Below are 19,588 nucleotides of genomic sequence, written 5' to 3' on the forward strand. Positions count from 1 at the left end.
CAGTCATCTTTATCAAACAGTAAACAAAATTCCACACAATACAAATATGATGCAGTTGGATTACAGCGGAATAATATAATACATTACTGTCAAATTTTGCCTAATCAGGAATTAACCTTGATCTCTTCCAAAGATCTGCAAAATCCTGGTATATGTACTGGAATAAATTATGGACAGGAATTGCATGGAGAGAAAAGTATCTGGGTAATACACACACCAAAGCGTGACAGGACACAACTGTGGCCAGCAACATAAGAAAAATGTTAAATTTTATTTTATTTGTATAGCACTTTTAACAATACACATAAATAGGTTTTAATATATGAATTTACAAAATGCAAAAAAATCATGCTGAATCCCTAGGTCCTATAAAGGTTCCACTGAAATCATTTGTGGTGTTTTTACCTTTTACCATACGGTTTTTTAAATTGCAGACCATAAATGTAAAATTATTTGTGTTTTAATCAAGAAAAAGTTGCTGCATGATTTGAAGTGCAATTTATGCAGCAATACATATAAAAGTCCATATACATATAACAATTTTTAAACATTTTTATACATATAAATATCTATATGTTTATCCCTATTTAGCAAGCCAGTGGCAACAACCCGGGTTATACCCAGGTCTGTTTATTATAGTTTCATCATTGTTGAGGTCTACTGTTCAGTGATTAATGCAGAACCGATCATGCAAATTGAAGTAGTAAATTATTTATATTAATTACAGTCCAAATACATTTTATGGTTCTTGAGTTGCACAGTTTGCACAGTTGTATTGCATTAGGATGAATCAGGCAGATCCATAAAATAGAAAGGAATAGAATCACTGGTACCTCATAAAGTGAATCCACTTGGACATGGTCAATCAGTAAGGAGGTTTGATTGTATTTGTGGACTTTTATACGTATTGCATATGTACAGCATCTCTTTCTTTATTATAACACAAATAATTTTACATTTCAGGTCTGCAATCTAAAAATCTGTATGGTAAAAGGTAGAAATTTCAGTGGAACCTTTATAGGACCTCGGGACCCAGCATGTTTTTTTTGCATTTTGTTTGCAGAGAGTCTTTCTGTCACTGTTGGGGGAAAAAAGAGGATGTGGACTTATGAATCATGTCTACTAAAAAAATTACTCACCACCCCAGCTGTCTGAGATTCTATTTTACCTGTGGAATCTAAACCAAGTGACCTCATAAAACCAAAGGTAGCTCAAAACAAACTTGTTTACAAAACCAGAGTTTATATTTTACTCTATGACATTGTTTTATATAGAGATATATTTTTTTACAGTTTATATTTCCAACTGATGGCTTTAACGTAAAAAAATTTTTTTTTACATTTTGCTTCTGCACACCACCACAAGGATTTGAATTAAAGGAAACGAAATGTGATAGAACATCTTAATAGCTTCAATTTAAATTCATTTAACTGAGGATCCTCAAATGTGGCAAAACAGTCACATATTTCAAAAATGAAGTTCAAGGTCTTAATGGTCAAAATGATTATTATTATTACTGTAGGAGAGCTGATGTACTGCAGTTGGTAGCTTTTATTAAACAGGAAAGCTATGCTACTTTGCAATACATTTAAATCCCTACCACCATCATCATCTGCAAACAATCATACTACCACTTCTCCATCTAAATATGGTCATGGTGTATTCAAAGAGCAATGATCTGTGGTCATGCATGCTGGGGGATGAGTAAAAAAACAGCATATTGAAGGGGGGGTGTGTGTGTGTGTGTGTGTGTGTGTGTGTGTGTGTGTGTGTGTGTGTGTGTGAGATAAAGCCCAAGATTTTCCTCTTCTCTTTTCAAGTTTACTCATTACTAATTTGGCCAGAAAGATTTCCCAGTGGAAAGAGGAATACAAAAAAGAGAACTACGTAATTTCACAGCCAAATTGGACTGTTGCTTTAAAACTTGAAACAACAAACTGCCATACATTAAACCTTGGAGGGATAAAAATGCTCTCAGCAGTAAAGATGTAACTAAGGTAGGTGACATTAATTAACAGTAAAATAATAAAAAACGCATATTTTAAAATACTCCTAAATACTCATATGCTGTGTTAAAGTTTCAGTTGTCTTCATATGCTAAACCTACAACTAGCCTCAGAATTACAGCTAAGTGCTGCAAACATGTGTACCAGGTGGTCAAAGACAGTGAGTGAGTCACCCCTGTCCCATCTCAGGGATGCATACCTCACTAAAAGGACAAGTCTGGACATCTCTCACACACCCAGAGCAGCTAATATACTAGTGTGTTAACTGTCACACCACAGCTACACATATATTAACCCAGGGGTGAAGCATTCTTCTCTTAATCAGGCTTCAGCATCTATCAACAAGTGCTGAAACAAAACCATTTATTTGATTAAGAACCAACCGAGTGTTAACATACATCATCTCCTTTCGGTTGCCCCCGTTAGGGTAGCTACAGTGGTCCTGTCCATCGTCGTCACTAACAAACGAAAACCTAAACATCTTCAGCTCTGCTACCTGCAGCTCCACTTCCTGTCTTTTAGTCAATGCCACTGTCTCTAAATCATGCAACATAGCAGGTCTGGCTTCCACTACTCTTTCCCATAACGTCATGGTGTGACTGATCAACTTTATTCCCCTGTAGTTACTGCAGGTCTGCACATCTCCCTTATTCTTAAAAATTGGTACCAGCACACTCCTTTTCCATTCTAAAGGCATCCTGTCACCTTCCAAAATCTTGTTAAACAATCTGGTTAAAAACCTCCACTGCTATTGCTCCTAAACATCTCCATGCTTCTACTGGTAAGAGTGTCTACTGGTAACAGGTTATAATCTAATGCATTCTCGTACATCATATACTTGACAGAAGCCAAAATGCATTGGTTTACACACACACACACACACACACACACACACACACACACACACACACACACACACACACACACACACACACACACACACAGAGACCAAATATCACATGGCTAGTGATCAGGGCCATATTCACTATTTATTTGAAGAAAGTTCTCCATATTGAGAGTCGAGTTGCACACATTTTTCTGGGCTGATTTTCTCTGCAACACATTCAAATTACTGTTTGAATTTTTTTTTATTAATCAGCAGTTTATAACATAGCACTAATTGTAGCACATTCTTATATTTGCTGTTTTTAGTTTTATATTTTGTTCTGCAGTGGACAAAGTATACAAACAATGTACTTGAATTAAAGTAGAGATCCACTAGCCAAATTGTACTCCAGGAGAAGTTCTTTCTTTAAACTTTCACTTGAGTAAAAGTACAAAAATACATGCCTTTAAATATACATAAGTATCCAAAGTACTATGATCTACTAAGTGCTATAATATTCCTATTATCATTTTTGTCACAAGACTCTTGTTTATGTTAAAAGACTCTAATGTTACTCTTAGCACACCAATCTATAAATAGAATGATATTAGTCAAAAATTGACATCTATTAAAAAAACGATCATGAGCCGAAAACTTTATTTTCAAGTACTTCAAGAAAATCACACAAATAAGGCAATGGGAGTTTCTTCAATCATTTATTACTCTCATAATGTTCTGCTTGATGTTGAACTGACACTGAACTGCATGTCTGTGCTAAGTAGATACCACCGAGCTGCAATCAAAGCAAGTTAAAAAAACAGAGCACGTGCTACCATACTGTAATTGGTGGCTTGCTGTGTGCTTGACCAGTTACATTTTTGTCCACTTATGAACAAAAAGGAACGACTGATTTCACAAAATGTAGTTGAGTCAAAAATAAGATATTTGACTTTGAAATGCAGTGATGTCTCCCCAAATGAAAATATTTCAGTAAAGTACAGATATAAAAAAGCTACTTAAGTACAGGAACGAATTTCATATACGTCATTACTGTCCACCACTGTTACACTTCACACACCACCTAATACAGCCACAACACGTGGTCTGTAGGTCAGTCACTGCTATTGAAACTAGTTTTTCTGAGTCGATATATTTATAAGATAATTTGAGAGTTTAGGTTGTATAAAAAATCTCATTGTTTAAAGCTGACTGAGAAGAAATCTGATATTTACAGCTATGTCTCTGGTTTTGAAGCGCTATGTGAAGAAAAAACCTTTCGGAAGAATTTAAAAAGGACATAATACTCTACCTTCTCACACTGCATTCCATAGCTTCTGCATTTTACAGCCTAGAGCATGATATTATGTGGTTATGTCACAATGTCAAATTGAGCAAGTTGAGTTGAATTGAGGCTGAGGTCACAATACTGTGCATTGCCACAGTCACCACCGGCTTGCTCATCAGGGACAAACATACACATAAAGAACCATCTAATTTATTCTTTATCATCGTATTAAGCGCTATACAAATAAAAATGAATTTAATTTAATTTAATGAGACTGACTTTCAGTAAACTCTTCCCCAGTGCAACTCCTGTGAAACTGTTGATAGTTGTCTGAATATATTATACTATTATCAAATATTATTAATATTATAAAAATGTATGCAACCCAAGTTGCTAACAAGAGAAATGCAAAATACAGAAATTAACTTATTCTAAAGAATATATTTTTAGTGTTCAGTTCTCAATTCACGACTATGACAGAGTTGCCAGAATTTCAGAAAGTCTACATTTTATATGCATTGCAGTCACTCTATAATAAAAAATACATTGATAATTTCTACCTTTTGTATGTGTATTTTACTGCCGTTGTCACCTTAATCTGAAGCCTTATCAGGTTCGGACTAGTGTTACTTGGAGAGGTGGGAAACGTAATTATTACCTGTATGTCTCTAAAATTTTAGTCCTGTCTGGATCTGTTATGGCAGTATTATTGTATGCCTGTCAGGACATGCATCTGAAAAATGACGACATATTTTACCTTATATAAAATGACTCATGCTGTATACATCCAGTGTGAATTGTTTCTATTTCTTTCCTTCAATACAATAAAGATTCCTGTATATACACTGTGGAATAAAGAGGGTTATGCCTCTGCCACTAGGCATTATATTTTCAAGTCTTCCATTAGTGCTGTCATTAAGTGATGAGCGTTTGTGAGCATTAACTCAAGATAGACTGCATGAACATTTGAAGGATTCGAAATTCTGAAAGTTTTCTTTATTCCTGTTTGAATTGTATTTTAAGGTACCGTACTTTCCGGACTATAAAGTGCACCCATATATAAGCCGCACCCACTGAATTTGACAAAGATTTTTATTTTAAACATAAATAAGCCGCACCTGTCTATAAGCCAAAGGTGTCTACACTGAAACTAATGAACTTTACACAGGTTTTAACAAAAGACAGTGTCTGTTACACAGCGTAACGGGTGAAATATGTTGCGCTTCATTTAGGAGCATAGTGGTATTTTGAGAATAGCCTCCGCCGCATTTTTCCGGTATTACTGCATGTGTGCAAGGCCGAGGAATATGTCCTTATTATTTTCTGATTCTCATTTCTAAGTTACTTTGACTAACCTGTAACGCTGTTGCCAAGAAAAAAAAAGCACGAGTTTTGGAAACCTGTCTGTCCTTATATGATTTCTGTTGCAACTGGAGTTAGCGAGCTATCCCATGACCCTAAATCAACGCGTTACAATGGCTTGTATCTAAACAGTAGCCTACCAAGAAAGTCATTGTTCACTGTCTTCCTCCTTCCTTTCACAATTATTTCTCTCGGGAGTTTATCTTTTGGCATCGTCGTGTGTTTAAAAAAACAAAAATGTTTTTTCTCCCGAAGCCATGCAGCTCAGAACACAGGTGAGACACATTCTCTCTCCCATTCCAAATTTAGTCCCCTTTGGGATAATAATATCCACTCGTCTGGGAAGACATCCCACTTGATTTCGGAATGTGGTTTTGGAGATTTGTGCTCATTTAGACAATGGTATTTAATAGGGTTGAGGTCAGAGCTTTATAGAAGGCCACTCAAGCTCTACCACTCCAATTTAGGCACTTCTCATAATAAAATATGTCAGTTTGTTTTAGAATGCAGGGTATGTAAATCTTAGTGTACTATAAAGTACATAATAATGATGAGCCTGCATACACCATGAAGGCGTTTCCAAGTCTGTGATTAATACAGAGACCAGTTATTCTTTGCGTATCAAATGTAATTCCTACACACACATCCTTTGTAGACCATCCTTATACCATTGGCAACCTTACTTAGAAATATATGGAAATCTTATCCTGTCTAAATGATATCTAAGGTTATTATGAACTATGAGAAAGTGCCTTGAAATACTCAATCTAATCAATGCACACTGACTACGCTGACCATTACTGTAAATGCTAGATTTACATTACCTTTCCCTGCTATAATAATTAGGTTTCATGTCAATAAAATCTAGAGAGGCTACACCTGTGCTAGGAATTGTTTTTTATATTAGATTTACCTGATACAACAGCAAATTCGAATACAGGTGACAGCCAGAGTTAATGGTTGTAACGTTTTGTATTACTCTGTAGGGTGTGTGAACATGCAAGAAACTCAACAGCAAAAGAACGAGCACATTCAGGGTCACATTCCTTATCCTGCCATTGGATTAATCAGGCCTGGCATTCAAACTGAAATACAACACAAATGGTGTATCAGAATAAAGGTCAGCCATCAAGATGGAGCCAGCAGTCAAATACCCAAATCACAAGGTTCTTTCTTGTAATGTACAGTGTCACGCTCAGTCATCAAACTGACTCACACCCTCTAGATTTCCATACCAGTGTGTAGTCTGGCAACTGGAGCAAAGCTTGATTCCATCATTGTTCTGGTTTAAATTTCAATATACAAATCATTTCCTCCAAATTCATGCTTCTGTTAGCATATTCTCTCACACTAAATGTTATGGTTTCATGAACAAATGCAGACAACATTCAAATATAGTGTTGAAGCGCTATTAAGGGCTAAACCATTGGCTTATTATTATATACAACATGCAAGGTTAGTTTAGGTCATTCTTGGAAGAAAGAAAAAAAAAATATTATTTTAAGTAACCCACAAAATTCAGACTGTTCTGCTTTGTTCACTTTGTTCACAGACTTGCCATATTGGTAAATTGTTTATGCACCAGCGTGCCGTTTTTTGAGTTCATTCAGTAAGGGAAACATGGTTCAGGTTGGTTAATGGTTCACATAATAAAGGCTTTATTTGTAACAATATTCTAGAAAGGTGCTTGGGTCAGAGCATGGTACCATGCCCCTGGAATAGAGAATATTAAGGCCACTCTGTGACTGTGTATTAACGTATTAATTAACCAGTGAGTAACCACAGCCACATTGAGATCATCTAATAACATGACTTATGCATTGGATTCCAGTCAAATCTAACTATTATAACTGGAACACCGAGGAGAAAAGTTCATTCCTGTTATCATTTACATTTACACAGCCATATATATATATAAAATACAAAATGCAGAAAGTGCAAGATTTTCCAGTGCCTGAAAACTAATATTGACTGTTACAAAGCACTGGCACAAAGAGACTCTTTCCAAAAAACGTTAAAAAAAAACTTTACTTTGTCTAAGAATATGCATTGTTACTATAGAAACGTAAATGTATTATAACTAGTGCATGAGTTCACGGAGTTCACTGATTTGAATTATAAGCACAGTACTGCCAAAGCCGCTGTTTTCGAAAATTAAATCAACACAGACTGACCTGATCCAATTGTAGTCCATTTTAACCAATTTAATTCAAGTCAAATCTAATTCAACAATGCTGTAGTAGAATATACTGTATAATGATAATGTCCATGCTAAAAGCATTGCGTGGGCAGGTTATTTTTATGAATATAGCCATGTGTTGTGATTTTGAGACCTTGATTTAGTATATTAAGGCCAAGTTCATGCAAATAATGTGCACAACTTAATGCAATACACAATTATTGAATAAATAAAATATTCTTCCATGTCCTCTCCAGTGTTTCATAATAATTTTTGGAATTCCTGTGTACTGTGTAAGTATTTTGTGCTGGCTAGAAATCAGTGGAGTGAGTAATAAAATAACCAATGCATTAGTTTATATTAATAATACAAATCAATATTAATAAAGACTATGGAATGAGCTTATGAGTCATGCTCATGGCATTAAAGCTCAGACAGGACAAACAAAACAAATTAAATATGGTTTCACAGCAAACAGGTGAGCTAGAAGCTAGTTCTTCTGGGGGTGAAAATATACCTTAAAAAATAAAACAAAAAAAGCTCAAAGCTCTTCTGGAAATAAAACATCAAAAGGTGAGTTTTAGAGGTATGAATTATGATCAACAGGGGAAACAAAGTTTAGAAACTAAATTACAAAAATGATAGTGGCAAATAAAGTATAAAAACATGCAAAACAAAGATAAGACATTTTTTTAATGGAAGTCAGATAGCAGCACTTTCAGTTCATCCACATCAACTCAAACCAAATCAGCTACAAATATTAATGAAAGGCATTTCATCTGAAAACATTATTCATAAGCTAATAATTTAAAAGTTTTATCATCAAGTGGTTTAGAATTTCAGCCGCTACAGTAAATATCAGCCTACTCTCGTCATCAGCCATGCATTCTGAAGACATTAATACTAACCAGGTCTTAATAACAACATGGCCTTGAGTTTGAGCTACAACCGAAACGCCATAGCCTTTTTTAGACAAAACATATGAAAGCACAAGTTAAACAGTTTAACTGTGGCTGTATTTCAGATTATTTATGATACTGTATCACATGAGGAGGAAGCCCACATAAGGGATCCTTACTGCACAAGGTCTCCTCCAGCAAGACAGTTAAACAACAGGAAAAAAAAAGGTTTCTGTCACACTAAATCTCAATCTCGTGCTCCTTTTTCGTGTCACCAGAGTGCACGAGAGGTGGGAAAAAATTCAGAGGAAAAAGAAAGGAGAGAACAGAGAAGGAATTGAGAAGTGATGTACAGATTCTGTGGCTTCTCTCTTCTCCCGAGCTGACAGGAAGTGAACCTAACTCTCAGAGGACAGAGTCACTCTGTGTTCCTTGTAGAGGAACTCTCACATCACATCTTCCATTCTAATGGAACAGACGTGTATTGGTGCAGAGTATCAGATCTGCGGATGGTAAGCCACATCATCCATCTGACGTCCTTTTCACCTCATAATAACATCCCACAAGTATTACAATTATTTAAAACTTATCCTGTCTCTTTGTCTTATTAGTTCTAATAAAAAAATGGTAGTAGACAAAATGTAAATGTGCATAAAGTGAAGTAGTACAACAATATAAAATGATGCACATTGCTGTAAAAACTTGATTTTTTTAAATTGACATTTAATATGCTCCATTTTAGACTAGGCTCCTTCTCAGGTTAAAGGAACTGAACACTGAAGTTAACACCCCTCCAGTGACTGGTACTGAGCGAGCATTGCCCTTCTTCCCATTCTCCAGAAGCCTGCCCTGCCACAAAAACCGGTAGCATTTTCCGAGTCAGCTAAGTGTCCTTGAAAATCACACTGAGCTAATTAGGACCAGAAGTGGGCCAGTGTGACAGAAAATGATGAGGCAGTCACATATGCTGCCAGGAGTGATATGTCACAAGCTCTTTGTAAGACTGCAGAATTTCTCTCCTGGTGGTTTAAACTGAGAAAAAAGAGAGAGTTTACACTTGTACGTTCACATTTATGACATTTGCGATATCAAGAGCGACTTACAACTAAGCAGATGATGGTTAAAGAGCCTTGCCCAGGGGCCCAGCAGTGGCAGCTTGGTGGTGCTGGGATATGAACTTGTGACCTTCCAATCCAGAGCCCAATGCCTTAACCACTGAGATGTGTCTCAGTGCCACCATCTTTAGATGTCTTAAATAATTTAGAATGTAGCACCTTTGATAGCAGATCACTCACATTTTTCTGCAAAATTATCGGAACATACCATTTTAAAGTAAATTAAGTAACTCACACTTAATATGAGGTTACTTGTGATCTCCATTCAGTCCGTCAGTTTAACCCTTCAGAGAAAAATGCTCAATTCAGTTACGGTCCGGTTAGTAACTACTAAAATCCATGCCACAAACATGGTCACAAAGATAACACTTTTGTGTTGAGAATGTTCATTCTCATCTGAACATTAATTGAAGCTCTGTGCCTGCATGATTTTTCACTGCTGCCACGTAAAAACTGTTATTTGTAGTTATTTCATTTGTTTCCAGTCAACAAAGCCATGAACTTCCGTACAGTTGCTACAATTGCTAGAGAATACACGAGTAGACGAAAAAGGAATGGTCATGCCCGAAGTAGCAGCGAAGAAAGCACTGTAACCTGATTGCACAGCCAAAGCATTTTAGTGCAAAGATTCTGGTAATTTTGTCTCATTCTAACTGTGTACAATGACAAAAACTGTCCTAGAAAACTATTATCTAAAAGAATTAAAATAAAATAACATTTTGGCACTGATAGCAAACGAATGAGAACGTATGAGGCCCTCATATGAATATCTACTGATATAATTGTATTAAAATGTTTGAAGTAAAATATTTGATCAAGACATTAAGGTATTTTAGTTTTAGGTTTTACTTTTTGATTACGATTCAAAAGTAAAAATACATTATTATACCTCTTTGGGTAAGAACTCTATTCTACTCTGATTCTAGTTTAAAAAAATAATGAATGTATAAGCTGTCATTTGCCAGCATTGTTAAATGTTACACATGCTAAATCAGTCATTGATGCAAAACTGACTGAAGGGATAAAAATAACAATCGAGTTATTAGTATTAGAATTTTTTTTTACAAATATTTGATAGATATGTAAGTGTTAATTATGAGCATCTATGCTGCATCTATAGTAGTAATCCAGCTGTTGATTATATTTATGCTCTCCATTTTGTCAAATTCACCTTGTGTCTTGGCCTTTTTACCAAAATGATTTATAAGTAAGAGCATTAGAAAATATTTTAATTAACTGTGTCACACTGTATGCAACTGTTCTTATTGTTACCGTGGTTTTAAAGCTGAACATTCATTTTGAACAAAGAATATATTAATCAGAACTACCTGTGCGTTCACCAGATTTAACACACAACCTTCAGCCAATCAGAATTAAGCACTTAGAGCCTTTAGTTCAATTGGACACAAGGACTGTTTAATACAATTCTCAATTTCCCAGAAGCTCCTTTCAGTTTCTTTCCGAGAATTCTTTCCTAGAACTTCCTTTCAAGACCTCCCTCATACACATCTTAAGATGAAGCCACTTTTATCCTTTTGCCAGACATCTAACAAAATTGGGGGAAACAGCAGAGCCATTGATTCTGTGGCCTAGTGTATCCATGGACAGAGAGTTTCACTGTATTTCAGACAAAGGCTCCAGTACATTGGCATGCTTCCAAATTAACAGGAATCTTGCCTTCAAGAGCTGATTTTCCAGTGATCTCATTCGAGGCGGGTGAAAAAAATCTTGCATAGCTTTCACTCTGAAGCATTCACAGAATTCCAAGCGGCGTTAATTGGCTCTTCGCGCCCCCTTCTCTAAAAGGACCATACTGGCTTTACAAAGTCTAATGAAGGACCATTAATTAAGTTTCAAAATGGCATACACGCAGTTTCCACAAGCTGTCAATGTGCAGGAAAAGAACGATGCCTGTGGCAATATGGCATAGCTTTCATTCCTTAATAGTTTTAACTTCAACATAGATTTGAAACAATGCATTTTAATCATTAAACATTCTTCGCATGGAAACACTTTCTTATCAGTGCTTAAAAACTTGAACGGTTGATCTTTTAAGGGTTGCGTGCAATGGGATAAGATGTCCGATCTGACACACATCTGCGCTCATTCCTTATAACCCTGCTGAAATCCAGCTGCCAGCTGCCAAAATACGGGCCAAGCTGGTAGACCATCTTTGCAAACTGGTAAAAAGGAAACAGTGTCTGAATTACCTCTACTGATGATTTATTGTATATTGTATACAATTTAGTCAGGAATTAGTACACTGAAATATAACACTACTGTAGCTATGAATTTTATTTATTTTTTACAGACAACCTGGACTTTTCAACAGGCAAACAAGCATCCAAATATCACAATAAGCATCACAAAATCTAGTGTCAGCTGCACTATTAGACTCTTCAAGAGTTCCTAGGATGTTTCTCATTCTTCCTAATGGGTGGCTACTTTTCACTTTTAACCAAACACAATAACAAATTCACCGAGTACATTAACATAGTAGTTCTATATTAATGTATTAATGTAATATATTTAGTTATTTCTAATGAAATGTCCATGAAGGCATAAACACACACACACACACATCTGATATTACATTTCTAACTATATTTAATGTCAATAAATGATTATAACTATAAAGAAAGTATGTTTCTTTAAAACAAAAAAATGCCTCTGCTAGTTTGGGAGCTTCTGGTTTAGTTTCTGAAGTGTTTTATTGCTCTTGTGTTGCAGTACTTTTCCCAAAATTAACATTTCTTTAAGGGAAAAAAGATTCATATTATTAATCTGTTTAAAGTGAAATGTTAATGCTACTAACATCAATGCTCGCTTTTATTCCTCCTAACTTTATGTTTTTTAGATTAGTGTTTATTTTCCTAATGATTGAGTTTAACACAGAAGAAACTAAACACACACACACACACACACACACACACACACACACACACACACACAAAATGATGACTTAATCTCCAGTACATTTGCTCTTCTAAAGGCTTTAAAGTACATTTCAGAAGCTTTTCAGGTTATAGAAACAAAAAGCAAATCTTTTTTTATCTTTCAATCTCAGCTCTGTAGTCCTAAAACTCTGTACATGTTACCGGCTCTGATTCTTAAACCAGCTGGAGAAAAAAATAATAAAATAAAATCACAGATGTTTATTTTGAGGATGTTTTGAGTCATTTAGAGTGGGAGCTTAATCATGAGCACATGACAGTGCAGAAGAGAAGATGCTTCTTCATTAATAAGAGATAAAAAAAAAAAAAATACCCAACCAGTCCTACTACTTTACTGTCCAGGAAGTGCAAATAAAAATAAAACGGCTTGGGAATAAAAAAAAAAACTGGGCTTTTATATGAAAAAAAATCCTGCTCTCAATTGATCTTGAACTTTTTCTGAATGATTTTTTGGAAGATGAGTGAAAGAGGAAAGTCAAATAAAGGATAGGAAAGAAGTCACTGTGTCGGTAGTGCATGTATAATGTCTGCTGAGCGTCTGCATGAAGTCTCTGAACACCTTGTTTCAAAAGAACAAGCGACACAAAGTATAGGTGCATCGTCTACCTTCTAAACATCGAGAATATAAGAATGAGAAGAAATAGTATTTTGGGTCAGGATAGTGGGCTACACCACCATATTTAACGCCATGCCTTGTCTTGTCTTCTAGGTGGAAATAATTAAAGCAACACACACTCACCCCGGCGTTTTCCTCTCGCGCTGCACCGGTCTCTCGCTTCACACACACACACACACACACACACACACACTCACAGAATAGTTCCAAGAAGAGCTAAAGTCAGATTTCCATTGTCCAGAATGCACAAGCAAAAAAAACGACATGCGAGACAGAAATTCGCAGAAGGAACAGGGGAGGGTTTGTGAGGTCATAACTCTCCAGCTGCAAACATCCTAATTATCAGCAGTGTGTCGTAACGAAGGGGATATCCACGATTCCGGTAGCTGGCATCCTACTTTTGAGCATACACACCTACATATTTATGTATAGACCAATATATTTTGCAATTCATTGCCTAGCCTATAAAAAAAGATTACTATGTGGTATAAATAACCGACGCCGAACAGAAGAAACCTGTTACAATGAGGCAATGAGGGACTGCCCACAATGCTGAACGTGAAAGGCATGGAAAAACTAGGAGGGGATAAAGGCACAGAGAAAGAGACACTTACAGGCTATCAGCAGCAGGAGGCGACAAAAACCAGTTCTTATAAGGAAACGATATTATACAGAACATTAAGGTCCAAAACTCTGAGACTACATTGATCATTTCAGGTTTCATTTAAGATTATGTAATTTTATATTATGCACACATATATATATAGTCTAGTTGATTAATAGTTAAGAAAAAACACTTCTTTTAGTAGTTTGATATTTAAATATTTAAGATTCTGCACTAGCTCCTTATTAAAATACACAGATCAGGCAAAACTTTATGGCCACCGGCCTAATATTGTATACCCTTTTGTTGCCAAAACAGTCTTAAGAAACAGTTCCTTCGAGCATTAACAGCATTTCCTTTTTTTTTCTTTCTTTACTGTTTGAGCTAAAGGAGCTCGTCTGGCACCACACGAGCTAGCCTTCGATCCCCACGTGCATCAATAAGCCTTGGCCGTTCATGACCCTGTCGCTGGTTCTCCACTCTTCCTTCTTTGCACCACTTTTGATAGATACTGACCACTGTAGACAGCTAAGACCCCACAAGAGCTGCAGTTTTGCAGATTCTCTAGTTGTCTAGGCATTACAATTTGGCCCTTGACAAACTGGCTCAATACTTGCACCTGCCCTTTTTTCCTGTTTCAAACACATTAACTTTAAGGTCACAGTGTTTACTGGCAAGCTTAAGTATACAATGTCTTAAAAGAAGAAAAAAGGGGAACAAATCAAATACTAAGTTTTTACTTTTACTCACATTGTTGGCAATGCAATCATTTGCACAACAAAAAAAGTAAATATATTAGAACTGATTCCAAAATGTAAGTATTTTCAAAAAGGGGCTGTTCAGGTCTACCAAGTGTCCAGAAGAATTGTGGAACTGTTCCAGACTCTCTGTATATACTCCAATAGTAAAACCTACCAGCCAGCTTCTTTATAAAACTGCAAAAATTATACCTGAGACTACTGACTTTTCTAAACAAATAGTTTGTCACACTAAATGTTAACTTTGTTTAGTTTATTTCTGTTTACTATTGTTTTTCTTTAGAATTAATATAAGTAGAAATATTAATTTAAAGCACTCAGTTAATAATCAAATCCATTATTAGAGTGTGACCTCAGTAACTTTGAACATGTCATGGTTGTTGATGGCAGGTTTTGGGTTTTTCAGACATTTCAGCAGTCGCTTGAGTCCACACACATTCAGAGAGCAGCAGTTTTGCAATTCTGATAAGAGAGATCAGAGAATGGCTTGACAGGTTTGAGCTTGCAGGAATGTAACAGTAACTCTAACCATCCAATAACCATCCTTTATAAAGATGAAGAGCAGTAAAGCATCTCAAATTGCACAACACACATTAAACTTCGAAGTGGATGTCCACATCAAGTTATACTCATGTCAGTCAAAATCTGGGTCAGAAATTAGCAAAACAGAACACATGAATATTAGAAAAATGCCACATGGAAAGAAAGTACAGTTGCTTCAGTATAAATATGATTGGTAATGTTACTTCACTTCATATTGTGAAGTGAAGGAACATCATCTCTGCTGTCTACCTGTCACAGAGAGCAGTACAGAACAGTTAATTTTTCCCATTTGAGTACTATGAGTATATATGTATTGTTGTGCCATTGTCTTTGTATTATTAGTTTCCATGGAGGCATGAAGAGAAGGGCACAACAAAGAGAATCCAATGTCAAAACTTTACTTATTAAAGCATAACTTTACAACAACGGGGTGATGCTCTCACCCAGTGCTGATGGGTTTTACTACAACCGTCCGCACCGGAACCTACTAGCATACTGCAGATAAACATAAACAAACAGTAAACCTACCTTTACGTAATGATGTAATAACTTCTGATCAGACGATACAGAACTCAGCATTAGCTCATATAAAAAAATTGTAACTTAACTTATAACTACCGTAATTCACTATAACAGTATGATCTGTATGATCTGTTGTTCACTGCTTCTTTCTTGTTGTGCAATAGATAGAGTTCAGATCCTGTTTCTTCAATGCAATTGATTTAATCTACTGTTAATTTATGTACGACATAAGGAATTTGTTTTGCAGGTATATAATTGTTGGATGTAACTTAGCACAATTATTGTCATCCTCTGCCATTTTCATCAGTTCTGATATTTATTATGGTGGCGGTCCATTCTCAGTTCAACACAGACATTGAGGTGTGTAAGTATGTGCCCCTGGTGCAATTCTAACAGGTGCATGGGCTCTAATTTGTGAAAATTATTAAGATCTGTTATCTAGAGTTTTATATCTACCTTGTTACAGTTTGTTTGTTTAGAGATAGAAACTATAGTGATTGTACCAGTTCAGCACAAGGATTCTTAAACAGGCGATTTACCTTGTGTTGGAAGGTTGTGATTTGTACCACTAAAGCAAAATTAATTTAAAACATAATCATGGATGCCTGGGTATTATTTTCCCCACATTGGACCACATTTTAAGGATCAGTGTCCTAGCTCAGCAGTAGTGGTGTTTTTCCGACCATGGATCTACTGTTGGATTGATATTTTTGCATGGTGGACAATTCTCATTGCAGCATCAATAATAGGTTCTCAGTACACCATATAGATATAGACCAGATATAGTGAATGCTCTTTGTGTTCCTTTACAGTTCACAACTACACAGCACAGCAGATTCTGCTCATGTCTACTGGAAAGCTTTGACTGTGTTACAACAAGGATGTAAAAACGTGCAGGTGGTAGGGGTGAAAGAGCTGGCAAATAAATTTTTTTTTAGAATAGATCCATGTGATCCATAAGGGGAAATGCTTACACTGGCATTTGGACAGCACTATTTTTTTCACCTCTAGTGTCTACCAACATTTATATTCCACAGATATCTCCCTATCAACAGATGTCACACACTCCCATACCACTGATCAATGAATGCTAGGTCAAATGAGGTCAAAGTCCGGGCTGGTTGCCACAATTGAAAAAGGAACAGCTGCTCCACTGATTGCTGAATTATAAAGTTGTTGGTTTGGCTAATAAGAGGAAGTAGCTTTAATTACGTGAGATGCTCATTCGAAATTGTAAATAATATTTCACATAGGCTAGACAGTTTTATTAATTGTTAACTAGCAAAGGTCAAATTGTAATTTATATAATTAAGTTCAGAGTAAGAAGTCATAAAAGAGTCCTATTTGACTGCTCTTTGCTATTATGGACCAAATCTTCACCTTCTTCAACTCCTAGCTTACTTTATTTCTTATTTTCACTCTCAAACAATTGCTATGAAGAGTTCAGGTAAAGAGTCGATCACTAGGCCAGATAAAGTTAATAATCTAGTTTGTGTTCTTGCTTCAATTTCAGGTCCAGGATACATATCACCTAAATTTTGTGTGTCTGTGACACACAAAAATACATTAGGTACACTATAAGGTAGGGATTGTTTGGGAAATATCACTATGTTTCTGTTGATGTTGTAAACGAATATTGGTACTGTTTAGAGCAGGATTCAAATTAATTTTAATAGCTTTTTTGCTATTAGCTTTTTCCAGAATTCACATATTTTTTAGCAAGAACTATAGTAGCAACGTGAGTTGGTGCTGCCCTCTGGTGTTCACTTACAACAACTCTTATGCTTCTTCTCCTTTTTCTTCTCCTATTTTTTTTCCTTCTTCTTCTTCTTCTTCTTCTTCTTCTTCTTCTTCTTCTTCTGACTGCTCTCATTAGGGGTTCGCCACAGCGGATCATCCATCTCCATACTACTCTCCCTGTCTTCCCACACCACATTCACAAACCTTCTCCTTGGTCTTCCTCTTTTCCTTCTTCCTGGTGGCTCCATCATCAGCATTCTCCTGCTGATGTAACCCATGTCCCTCCTCTGCAAATGTCCAAACCATTTCAATCAGGCCTCTCTCACTTTGTCCCTAAAACGGCCTACATGCACAGTCCCTCTAATAGGCTTATTTCTAATCCTGTCCATCGTCGTCACTCCCAATGAAAATCTCAACAACCTTAAGTCTGTTACCTCCAGCTCCACCTCCTGTCTTTATGCCACTTTCTCTAAACCATACAACATAGCAGGTCTCACCACAGTCCTTAAAACTTTCCCTTTTACTCTTGCAGATACTCTTCTCCACCCACTCCACCCTGCCTGCACTTTTTTCTTAACTTCTTAAACACACTCTCCATTATTTTGCACTGTTTACTCCAGGTATCTGAACTTCTCCACCTTCACCTGCAACCGCACCACTCCACCGCCCTCTCTTTCATTTTCATGTCTGACTTTTATTCCCCTTCTCTCCAGCACATACCTCCACCTCTCCAGAGTCTTCTCAACCTGCTCCCTACTCTCACCACAAATAACAATATCATCCGCAAACATCATAGTCCATAAAGACTACTGTCTGACCTCGCCCATCAATCTGTCCATCACCACTGCAAACAAGAAAGAGCTCAGAGCCGATCCTTGATGCAGTCTACCTCCACCTTAAACCAGTCGGTCGTTGCTACTGCACACTTCAGTGCTGCCACACTGTTCTCATACATGTCCTGCACCACCCTCACATACGTCTCTGACATACCTGACTTTCTCATACAATACCACAACTCCTCTTGCAGGCACTCTGTCGTACACTTTCTCTAAATCCACAAACACACAATGCAACTCCTTCTCACCATCTCTAAACTTCTTCATCAACAATTTTAAAGCAAATAATGCTTCTGTGGTGCCCTTCCTCAGCATGAACCATACTATTTCTCATAGATGGTCACCTCTTTTCTCAGCCTGGCTTCCATTACTCTTTCCCATAACTTCATGGTGTGACTAATCAACTTTATTCCCCTGTAGTTACTGCAGGTCTGCACATCTCCCTTAAAGATCGGTACCAGCATACTCCTTCTCCATTACTCAGGCATCTTCACACCTTCCAAAATTTTGTTGAACAACCTGGGTAAAAACTGCCATCTCTCCTAAACATCTCCATGCTTCTACTGGTATGTCATCTGGCCCAAACGACTTTCCACTCTTCATCCTCTTAATCGCTGCTCTCGCTTCCTCCTTTCTAATCATATCCACTTCCTGCTTCACCATCTCCACATCATCCAACCTTCTGTCTCTCTCATGTTCCTCGTTCATCAGCTGCTCAAAATACTCCCTTCATCTTCTCAACACATTCTCCTCACTAGTCAACACATTTCTATCTCCATCCTTTATTGTTTGAACTTGCAGCACATCCACTGAAGCTAGATTGTAAGCTATATCTTTGAGTAGCTGTACTGTATGTAAAGATCTACACCAACACAAACAACTTAAAACAAATGTATTCATTATGTGATTAATGTTTTTAATGTGATGACTGTAGCTTAAGGGGATTGTGATTAAATAGCTGATAAAAAATAGGAGAGGAACTGTCTTTAGATTGTTTATATTTAGATTGGGCATTGTCCCTAAGGTAACACTGGCATTTAAAAAAGCACTATTGCCTTACCGCTTGTCACTATCAACAGTGGCACTTTCTCTCCACAGATATTTCCCTTACAACAGATGTCACACATTCCCATACCACTGATCAATGAATGTTAGGTCAAATGAGGTCAAACTCAGCCTGGGATAGTTGCCACAGGAAAAAGAACAGCTGCACCACCAATTGATGGAGTATAAAGTTGTTGCTTTGGTTAATGTGAGAAAGTAGCTACAAAAAGTGAAATGCACATTTGAAAGAAGGAATAATTTGTAAATCATATGCAATCATATAACTGCTAGTTAAAAGT

At 36.6% G+C, this 19,588-nt stretch overlaps 1 protein-coding gene across 2 annotated transcripts in view; it reads right to left on the reverse strand.

Moving 5' to 3' along the window:
- The window catches only part of src (v-src avian sarcoma (Schmidt-Ruppin A-2) viral oncogene homolog), a 38,500-nt gene extending 24,716 nt beyond the window's left edge, over positions 1-13,784 (reverse strand). For both annotated transcript variants that reach the window (XM_046869089.1, XM_046869088.1), the window contains exon 1: positions 13,366-13,784. The gene's annotated coding sequence lies outside the window, so the exon portion shown is untranslated. The remainder of the gene's footprint in view (positions 1-13,365) is intronic.
- Positions 13,785-19,588: the final 5,804 nt, after the last annotated feature.

Source organism: Silurus meridionalis, chromosome 16 (genome assembly GCF_014805685.1).
Source record: "Silurus meridionalis isolate SWU-2019-XX chromosome 16, ASM1480568v1, whole genome shotgun sequence".
Taxonomy (NCBI): Eukaryota; Metazoa; Chordata; class Actinopteri; order Siluriformes; family Siluridae; genus Silurus; species Silurus meridionalis.